Genomic DNA, 9,121 nt, shown 5'->3' on the forward strand with positions numbered 1-9,121 from the left:
CCACCTGGTATTAAGTAGTTACTGGAACCCATAGACATCTACAACGTAAGTGCGCCACCCACCTCGAGATATAAGTTCTAAGGTCTCTATATAGTTACAACGGCTAACCCACCCTTCGAACTGAAACGCATTACCGCTTCACGGCGGAAATAGGCGGGGTGGTGTTACCTACCCGTGCGGACTCCCAAGAGGAGGTGCGTTTCGGTTTGAAGGGTGGGGCAGCCGTTGTAATTTACTTGAGACCTTACAACTTATATCTCAAGGTGGGTGGCGCATTTACGTTGTGGATATCTATGGGCTCCAGTAACCACTTAACACCAGATGGGCAGTGAGCTCGTAAATCCAACCAATCTATACCCAAAAAATATATAATCGATAGCGAACATGATTATCGATAATTGCCTGAATAACCGCCTGTTATTAAACCTACTGTTGCACGTTGTTGTCGGTATCCTTCCCCGAAAAGCTAACCACAACTTCACAAAGTTCTAAGTAAACATATCCAAACGCATCAATTAGGAACAAACAGAGATACACAAATATCCGTTTTAAATAATAAAATTATCGAGTATCTACTAAAAAATACAGTAGTAAAAACCCATTGAAATAATAGTATTTTAAAAACAGATTTATCTAAAGTTTGGTACAACTGAGAATTAACTTAATTTAGATAGGATCACCTAAGTATTTAAAACCAGGATCGACGATATGCAATCGAAAACTCTGGCTTATTTTAAGTGATATTGGGCACCTATATCTAGATAACCTTGATATATTGGTTATGGTGGGTAAAGTCGAAGGGAAAAGACGTCACGATCGATCACATAGCCACTGCTGTGACCAGACAAAAGCCTCTCAGTGGTTTTTTAATAGTTTATAAATAGTTAATAAGCTTCCAACAACATTTATAAAAGATATCCATTCATGTTTTTTAAGATCATTAAATTTTTACTATTATCAATATTGTCGTCCATAATTATTATAAAATATTTTTCGTGTATCTCAGGAATGTGGACAAGATAGGACTATTATAACAAATTACATTATTATTTTAGCAACGTTTCGGTCTTTTATTAGACCTTCATCAGGCATCTGAAAATTACACGTAATTGATAACCTACAATACAAAAAACAACAATTGTCTAAACTACCATATTTACCATAATATGAATTTAAATAATCCCTATCATACACTGCACAATTGTCTCAGACATCAGAGACTAATACAAATCTACAAAGCCACTAAATTATTTAATTACTATTTTTTGATTCCGGAAACAAAGCCAACACGACACATAAAATTGCTAATTGCGTGACAAAGGTTAGCCCACTATTGAAACTTCAGTACATAGACTATACTTTACAATATTTTATACTAGCGCCAACCTCGCTAAGTATCAAATTCAAATATATCTGAAATGAAGGTTATTTTTTTCTATTAGATTTATACTCTTTTAATATATCATTATATAAAATACTTAAATTGTTAGTGTCTGTTCGTTTGTTCACAGTATCATTAGTTTTTATAAAGATCATGTCACTAACATTACGTTTCCACCAATTCATTTCTTTATCTAAGATTTCTACCTTATCAAACTCAAAATTATGATGTTGGTCAAAGTGGTGGGTTGCTAATGCTGTTTTATTCTCCTTTAATATATTAATATTTTTGCAATCATAAATGTGTTGTTTTACTCTATTACTCAAATACTGCCTAGTTTGTCCAACATAGCATAAGTCACACGAACAAGGTATTTTATACACTATTCCAGTTTGTTGTTGTTTATTTACTGGATCTTTTAACTTAGAATAGATTGAATTAACTCTCAAGATGTTATAAAATGCTAATCTTACATGATCTTACATGATCTTACTTAATCCTGAGATACACGAAAAATATTAAATTTTTGTTCAACCACAATGGTGAGTAAGGTGAAATGAAGTGAAAGAAGAAGTAAAATATATATAAATTTAATTTATTAAATTTAAAGTGAATTTTAATTCACTTTTCGACTTGAAAACCCTTGTTTACTTTTTAGCACTTACCCTTAAAATATCCTCCACTTTATTCGATTCAACATTATTAGCAATCCGAAATGTAATCTCTTGGTTCGGTCCTAAGCACTATAGCAAATAACATATGGCGGCGGCCTTTCTTTCAGCCGGTTAAATTCTCTACACAACAAGCTGTACAACAAATATGAAGGGACCACGATTTGTCTTGATGAGCCACAATGAAACTAAAACACTGGTGACAACTTTCCAAAATAAATTTTGGTAAATGTTGTCTTTGTTTTTTTGAAAATTATCACTAATATAATAAAGTGTGTTAGGGTCATTCTTATATTTTCTCGCCATATTAACACAGTCTCAATATGTAATTACATATAATTCACAAAACTGAAATTTTAATAATTATAATTAATAATTAATTAATTAATTAAATAAATAATTAATTATCCAATAAATAAATAATTAAGAAACCAAATTAATTAATTTATATCGAGGAGTGAAATACTATTTGGTTTAAGTGACATTTCACTTAATACGCGACATTTATCTTTGTAATTAAAGGTCCGTTTTATTTGGTATCAGTATCAACAGTTCGATGTTTTTTATTGAATTTCAATTAAGTTTACCCCATTCACTTGGCTGAAAAAGCTTTGTGTCATGATATTTTTTCCAAATTTTAAACTTTAAATGGTTCTGATGTAAAGTTACAAAAATGTCGCTTAAGCCGAATAACTTTTCACCCCTCAATATGCTATTTATTCGCGACTGTTTACATGGGTTTATCGGGGTAGTATTAACTATTCTAATTTACACATAACAAGAAATTTGAGGCCGACAAAAAACAAAACTTATGCTGTTTACTAATGAGGGTAGATGTCTAACACTGTATTAGCTAACAGAGTTCTTGTAGCATCATTACTGTAGCAAACCTTATTGAATGTCAACACATGTCATGTTCTTGTATAAAAATAGTTTTAATTTTTTTTTTCCTACCTATGCTGATAGCCTTGAGAGACTATATCAGCTTCGCCCTAACGTGTAGGTGAGCTCACAGGCCTCAAAATGGAGAGGATTTATGAATATATAACTTCTGAAACATCAAATAACTAATATGTCTTAACTTTCACCTTCAAAATTATCTCATTACATAAGAAAATTACATTACATTTAGTGTTAGAATTATGAAGTAATGTTATGTGTATTATGATTGCTAATGGATATGAGCCGTACCCGGCGGTACGATTCAAAGCGATTTATCTTTGCTAATGGTTGGCAAGATATCGTCTCTAGGGCGTTTCGAGGTATTACTGACTTTCGGAAAATGATCGGGGATGTGAATGTTTGTTTTAAATTTTCTTTCCTTTCTTGTTTCATCATTCCTAAATAAACTTCAGACACATCTGATTTTAATTTGTTTCCTGTGCACTGGCTACGTATAGAAATAAACAGAGCAGTAGCAATGAGATCTGAAAATTTACAATACACCCTACAGTCATATTTCACTCTTTTAAAGTCAAACTCGGTAGGTATACTTGCTTTATATAAATAATTTTGGCTTTAATTATAATTGATAGCTTTATTGATGACCCTAACTACCATACTACGATGTCCGATAACAAAGTTAATAGATTTGTTAAAGATGTTTGGTATTCGACGTCAGGCTACTTCTGTCACGTATTACGGTATCGATAACAAAAGGATATTCAAGTTTTAGACCATTGAGGGTGGTACATTTAAATTCCAAGGTAATAATTTTGGCAAAGTTCTCGTGGCTTATAAATCTAACCGCTCTAGTATTTTCAAAGAGGTCAAAAACCTTAAATTATAATAGTCTGCTAAGTTTACCTAATGAAGATGCAGGTATGTGACCCTTGTTACGTCAAAATGCTGCTACAACATCCTCATCTTGTGTACTCAATATCACACTCACCTTAACTCCCCCAGTATTTCTTATGCTGATATTCTATTACAAGATATTTCCATGAAATATTGACATGGAAAATGTAGCTCATGTTGCTCTAAGTTTTGGCACATTTTTTATGACTGGCCGCCTGCCTGACGTCAACCCTCCTTGGGAATGCTTTTGTTGATCTTGGGTCTAGGGTGTATTGGCTTTAGTCAGGCTTTGGTTCTTAGTCGCCTTCTAAGACACCTATGAGCTAAGTTTGGGTTGGGAGTATTCTTAAGCGCCCACCATACATGTTAGCCCATGAATCTGGAAGGCTATAGAGAAAGAGGTAGACCTAAAAAGATATGGATGGATTGCGTGAAAGACGATATGTGTAAGAGGGGAATGAGCGAAGCAACGGTATATGATAGAGAAGTGTGGAAGGAGAAAGCATGTTGCGCCGAACCCAGGTAACTGGGAGAAGGACAGGAGAATAATTGACATGGAAAATGTAGTTAAATTAATGTACATAAATCACAATAAACGAGTTGTTGAAGCCTTTTCTGGTTGGAAAGGAGAATAAAAATTACGTTTTGAACGTCTCTTCAAACGATGGTTGATATCTATAGCATTCAAAAAAAACATTTCTATAATGTACTTAAAATGGATTCCAAATTTACTGCATAAATCCTCATTTCCACACCGGAAGCATTATAATAATTTGAGGCAATTCATTAATACGACGCCGTGCAAAAATGGACCACAATCTTTCATTCATCAATCACTTTCATGAGTTTCTTTTGATAAATGAACAGGTCACCCTCGCGGTACTTAAGCTTCAAGTTTCTATCTGCGATGGGTGCGCATTTGACTAGTTTTGTCGGGGGTAAAAATTTAGTGGAGACATTTGGTCATAGTGACTTGCTCATTTCAATCACTCAGGTGAATAATTGAATTCACGACCCACAATATCAAGTAGTTCCCGGAACCTGTAGACATTCGAACATGAATATCTTCATACACCATTGCCCATTCATCTCAAGAATTATGAGATCAAAGTCTCAAATAATAACGGTTTCACCCTTCAAATCAGAACGATTATTTCGCTCCGAAAAAAATAGGATTGTGATATCTCATCGTACGAGCTCAGAATAGCCAGAAAGTGCTATCGCTTAGTATTTTCCTATTAACCATGTGAAGACATTAAGTCACATAATATCACATTCTTGGTTTTGATTTTAAGGTCGAGACGAAAGAAGTGAAATGTAAAGACAATTTTATGTCTTAAGTGGAAGCCCTGATGGCCCATTTGGCGCTGACTTTTTATTGGAGCCTACAAATACTAACTATTGACACATCATCCATTTCATTCAGAGCCTGCAGATGATTCTCCAATGCATTGGAATAACTGGAATGTTAATCTTTGCTAAAACAATATAAATAGTAAATCGTATATCTTGGCATTAAAATAATGTCAATCTTTGCTAAAACAATATCTAGAAATCTTTGCGCTAAAATAAAATCACCAAAGTTTTCTTTAGCACTATTCGCAGGGCGTATTATCACAAATTAAAAAGCTCAGCATAACTAACCACGTTAGGTCTGCAAAATTGCGAACACACACGTACATATGTAGTTCATATCAATGGGATGACAGTAACATATTTTACTTCGGTCGTTAAGTTTAGTGTCTCCAAGGAATAATAAACCAAGATGATAACGGGAGAGATAGATAGTAAAGGAATTGTACTAGCCTCTTTTATTGAAGCTAAATTAGAATTGGAGAAACGGACATTTTTTTAAGATAAAAAAATATGTTTTAATCCTGAGTCCAAATGAGATACTTTCCTCATTAATTAATTTAGACGTTTTCGTGTAAGCTGTTCTTTCGGATTCTAGCATTCATTTATAACGAGCTAGGCTGCGCGAACTATACTATAAAAAGAATAGGATGGGATGTCTTTTTTTACATTTTCTTATTCGATATTTTTTTTTTGTTTGTTTTAGAAGCTAACTTCCTCACTGTAATACAGACGGTATGTGACATCAAAAACCTTTGTAATTTAAAACGCCAGATGAAATGGTAGTTCCATGGCCCATTATAGAAAGACCTCCCATCGATTTCTAGATTTGGCCCTGCAATAAGATTACGTCTCCCTTAATTCCGGTTCAGAATTATACCAACTTTACTCGTAATTCTTCTTTAGTCGCGTATTAAAATCGGAGCCTGAGTACCGATTCTGCCACTCAGCTTATTGGTTTTCTCAGTATTTTGTAACTTTGAATGATTTTTTCTTTTTTTCTTTTGGCAACATTTTCAAGTGTAAGCATTCTACTTATTATATTTTAGGTCTGTCCTGAAATTCGTTTGACTCTTAAACTCGTGTACTGAACAAAATCAGCTTACCTCATTTCAGTGGCTATACCATTCCGTAGACATCTCAAACAAGTTGCCGCCACCCTCATATTTATAAGGTAGTAAGTCTACTGTTCTTAGTAAAGGACACTGATATTAGTCTGTATAGGTAATAAGCATCCTTTCACGAGTATTCAAGATTAGATAAACAATAACACATGAAAATGAACTAACAATGCAACAATACATTTTATTACGCAGAACGACAACAAAAATACAATCCCATAAATACTTCAACACAAGTACATTTTTTTACAATTTTCTATTGGTATCGATATGCGCTTTAGCTTTAACAAAAAATAATCAAAAGCTTTCCAAATGAGAATGCTTTATGGAAATGATGGAAATGAAATACACGAGTGTATTTACTAGCCTCATGAAATATTAATTTTCTTTAGTGCTGCACATTCACAACGTACATGCTTCTGAGTTGAATTAGAGCTTTCTACTCATGAACTTTGATAGTAATATATAATGGTAAAAGTCTACAACATTTAAAAATTAAGAAACATTTAGAGTACTTCATATTTTGAGAAGGCTTAATTGATTTTAGAGTACGTTGTGGGGCCGTATGAGTGGAATTTTTTTATTAATCAGAATGAAATTAATTCTATGAATTGTTTATAATTTTATTAATGAGCAAACTGCTCATTTCTCATCTATATATTAATATCTGAAGCAAAAACTTTGTCCTCTTTTTACGAAAAATGCGGGGACGAAAGAGTTTGAAATTTCCCACACTTATATAGAATATAGAGAAGGAGTGCAGAATGCTAATATTTTTTTAAAATTATGCATTAAAATACATTAAATCAATAAAAAAAACATTTCACACCCTTCCATGTATTTGACACAACACCATAGATTATACACTTACACACACCATCATCTTTGTTTATTGTCAAACTTTTGTTATTGCTTAAAGTCTGTGATTGAGAATAGGTTAATATTGTCTATAGTATTATATAATATTATTTGTCTATAGTGTAGTCTTGGCGAAATATGTGATGATCTATACTAATATTATAAAGAGGAAAGATTTGTTTGTTTGTTTGTATTGAATAGGCTCCGAAATTATTGAACTTATTTGAAAAATGTTTTCACTGTTTGGAAACTACACTATTCCCGAGTGACATAGGCTATAATATTTTTAAAAAAAAATTAGGGATCCTCACTAAAACTCCAATAATGTAACCCAAGGTGTAAAAAAATTACCTAAAATATTCTTTACATCGCGTGCCCTGCGAAAACTATTGATGATAGAATAAAATAATGTACTACAACTTTGTAGAACACATTATTATTTACAAAAAGTGTCGCGACAGCATATGTCTAACTATTATAGTTATGCCGCAATAAGTGTTCTTTTATTTAAAAAATAAAACAACATCAAATATCGTTAATTTTTTTGTTAAAGAGCTGAGCGGAGCCGGAGCGGGCCGCTAGTAGAAGTATAATAGTATTTCGCAATAGAACCATATTAATGTTCAAACTTATAATTTCAGTTAATTATAGTCGAATTTTGACTACTGCGGGACCGCTCACAATTTGACTATCCGATATTTCACCCCTCAGTGTAACTATTTCTCAGAGAACCATCTCTAATTCCACATTCGCGATGTAAAATAAACAATGCATTCAAAAGTTGGTAACGGTACGTGATTTTTCTAACATAGTACAAAACGTTTCGAGACGGAATGCATTTACGAATTTGGATGCAAAACTCTACTTTATATTATAAGCCATGCGTTCCATATTCGCTTGAAAATATCTTTCGATTGCTTCTCAATTTCATGGACAGAGTTTTATTATGCAAAAGATTTTTCAAACGCTGCAAATATAAAGGAATGACGCTTATGAATTGTGGAGTCGAACTGTGTGAAGAATTTATATGAAGCTTCTGGAAAGTTGCTGAAAATATTTTATAAGAGTTTTTTGTAAATCTTTAATTAGCCTTCACCGGTAGATCGGTGAGTATACATGGCGACAGTCGTAACTAATAATAAAATAGGTCAGTGAGAACTATGTCTAATAAATGGATTTACTTTGAAAATTTAGCGGTTATGACATATCTATAATATACGTATCTGGCGTTAGTATTACGTGCAATAATACGGTCACAGCGCTCTAATAAATTTAAGAATTTACAACGGTATTGTGGTCGCTCGGGTTAGGTCTCATTAACACTAAACATACCATAACAGGTCAAATGACCCATTTGGAAATTTGCTTTGAAAATTCACATATCATGTATTTATTGCTTTTGCACATTTGACTTCATGACTTTTCTTACCAATTAATCTACAGTTATTGTACAAAATTTTTTTTTGTTTGTTTTGTTTATTTTGTGAAATAGTTTTCGTATACTGTTATCTACCCGCTATTGTAGAAATTGGTACCAGTAAGTGTTGACTATTGTTAAAACAATACTGTCCATGGGAAGCTCTCTGAGGGTTTGTCCGGCATGATACCAGTATCTTCATTCTATTACTTCAACTCACTGCAGAGTGCTTTTCCAGAGATTATTTACGGCATAGAATAAAAACCCCTATAAATCTCTTTAGCCTTTCTATAGTATGCTAAGAACTGCGTTGTGTGAATGATTGGATGAATTAGTGTGTGTAGTGTTGGGCTTCTTGGCTACACCGACTCTTGGCATTGCCGATTTCTATGAGTCTGGTGAAAAAAGGATATTACCCATAAATTAAGTTTTTCCAAGATGTGTATGATAATTATATCTTTTATATGTATATAAAATACAAAATATCACAAAAGATCTTGCCATAAGAAAAGTCAAAGATCAA

At 33.0% G+C, this 9,121-nt stretch overlaps 1 long non-coding RNA gene across 1 annotated transcript; it reads right to left on the reverse strand.

Moving 5' to 3' along the window:
- Window positions 1-940: 940 nt before the first annotated feature.
- LOC149501859 (uncharacterized) lies at window positions 941-1,318 on the reverse strand. The gene is made up of 2 exons (XR_016323981.1): window positions 1,161-1,318; window positions 941-1,092 (listed from the first exon to the last, which is right to left on the reverse strand). It is a non-coding gene; the product is annotated as an uncharacterized LOC149501859 (long non-coding RNA).
- Window positions 1,319-9,121: the final 7,803 nt, after the last annotated feature.

Source organism: Bombyx mandarina, chromosome 12 (genome assembly GCF_030267445.1).
Source record: "Bombyx mandarina strain Sakado chromosome 12, ASM3026744v2".
NCBI classification, from domain to species: domain Eukaryota; kingdom Metazoa; phylum Arthropoda; class Insecta; order Lepidoptera; family Bombycidae; genus Bombyx; species Bombyx mandarina.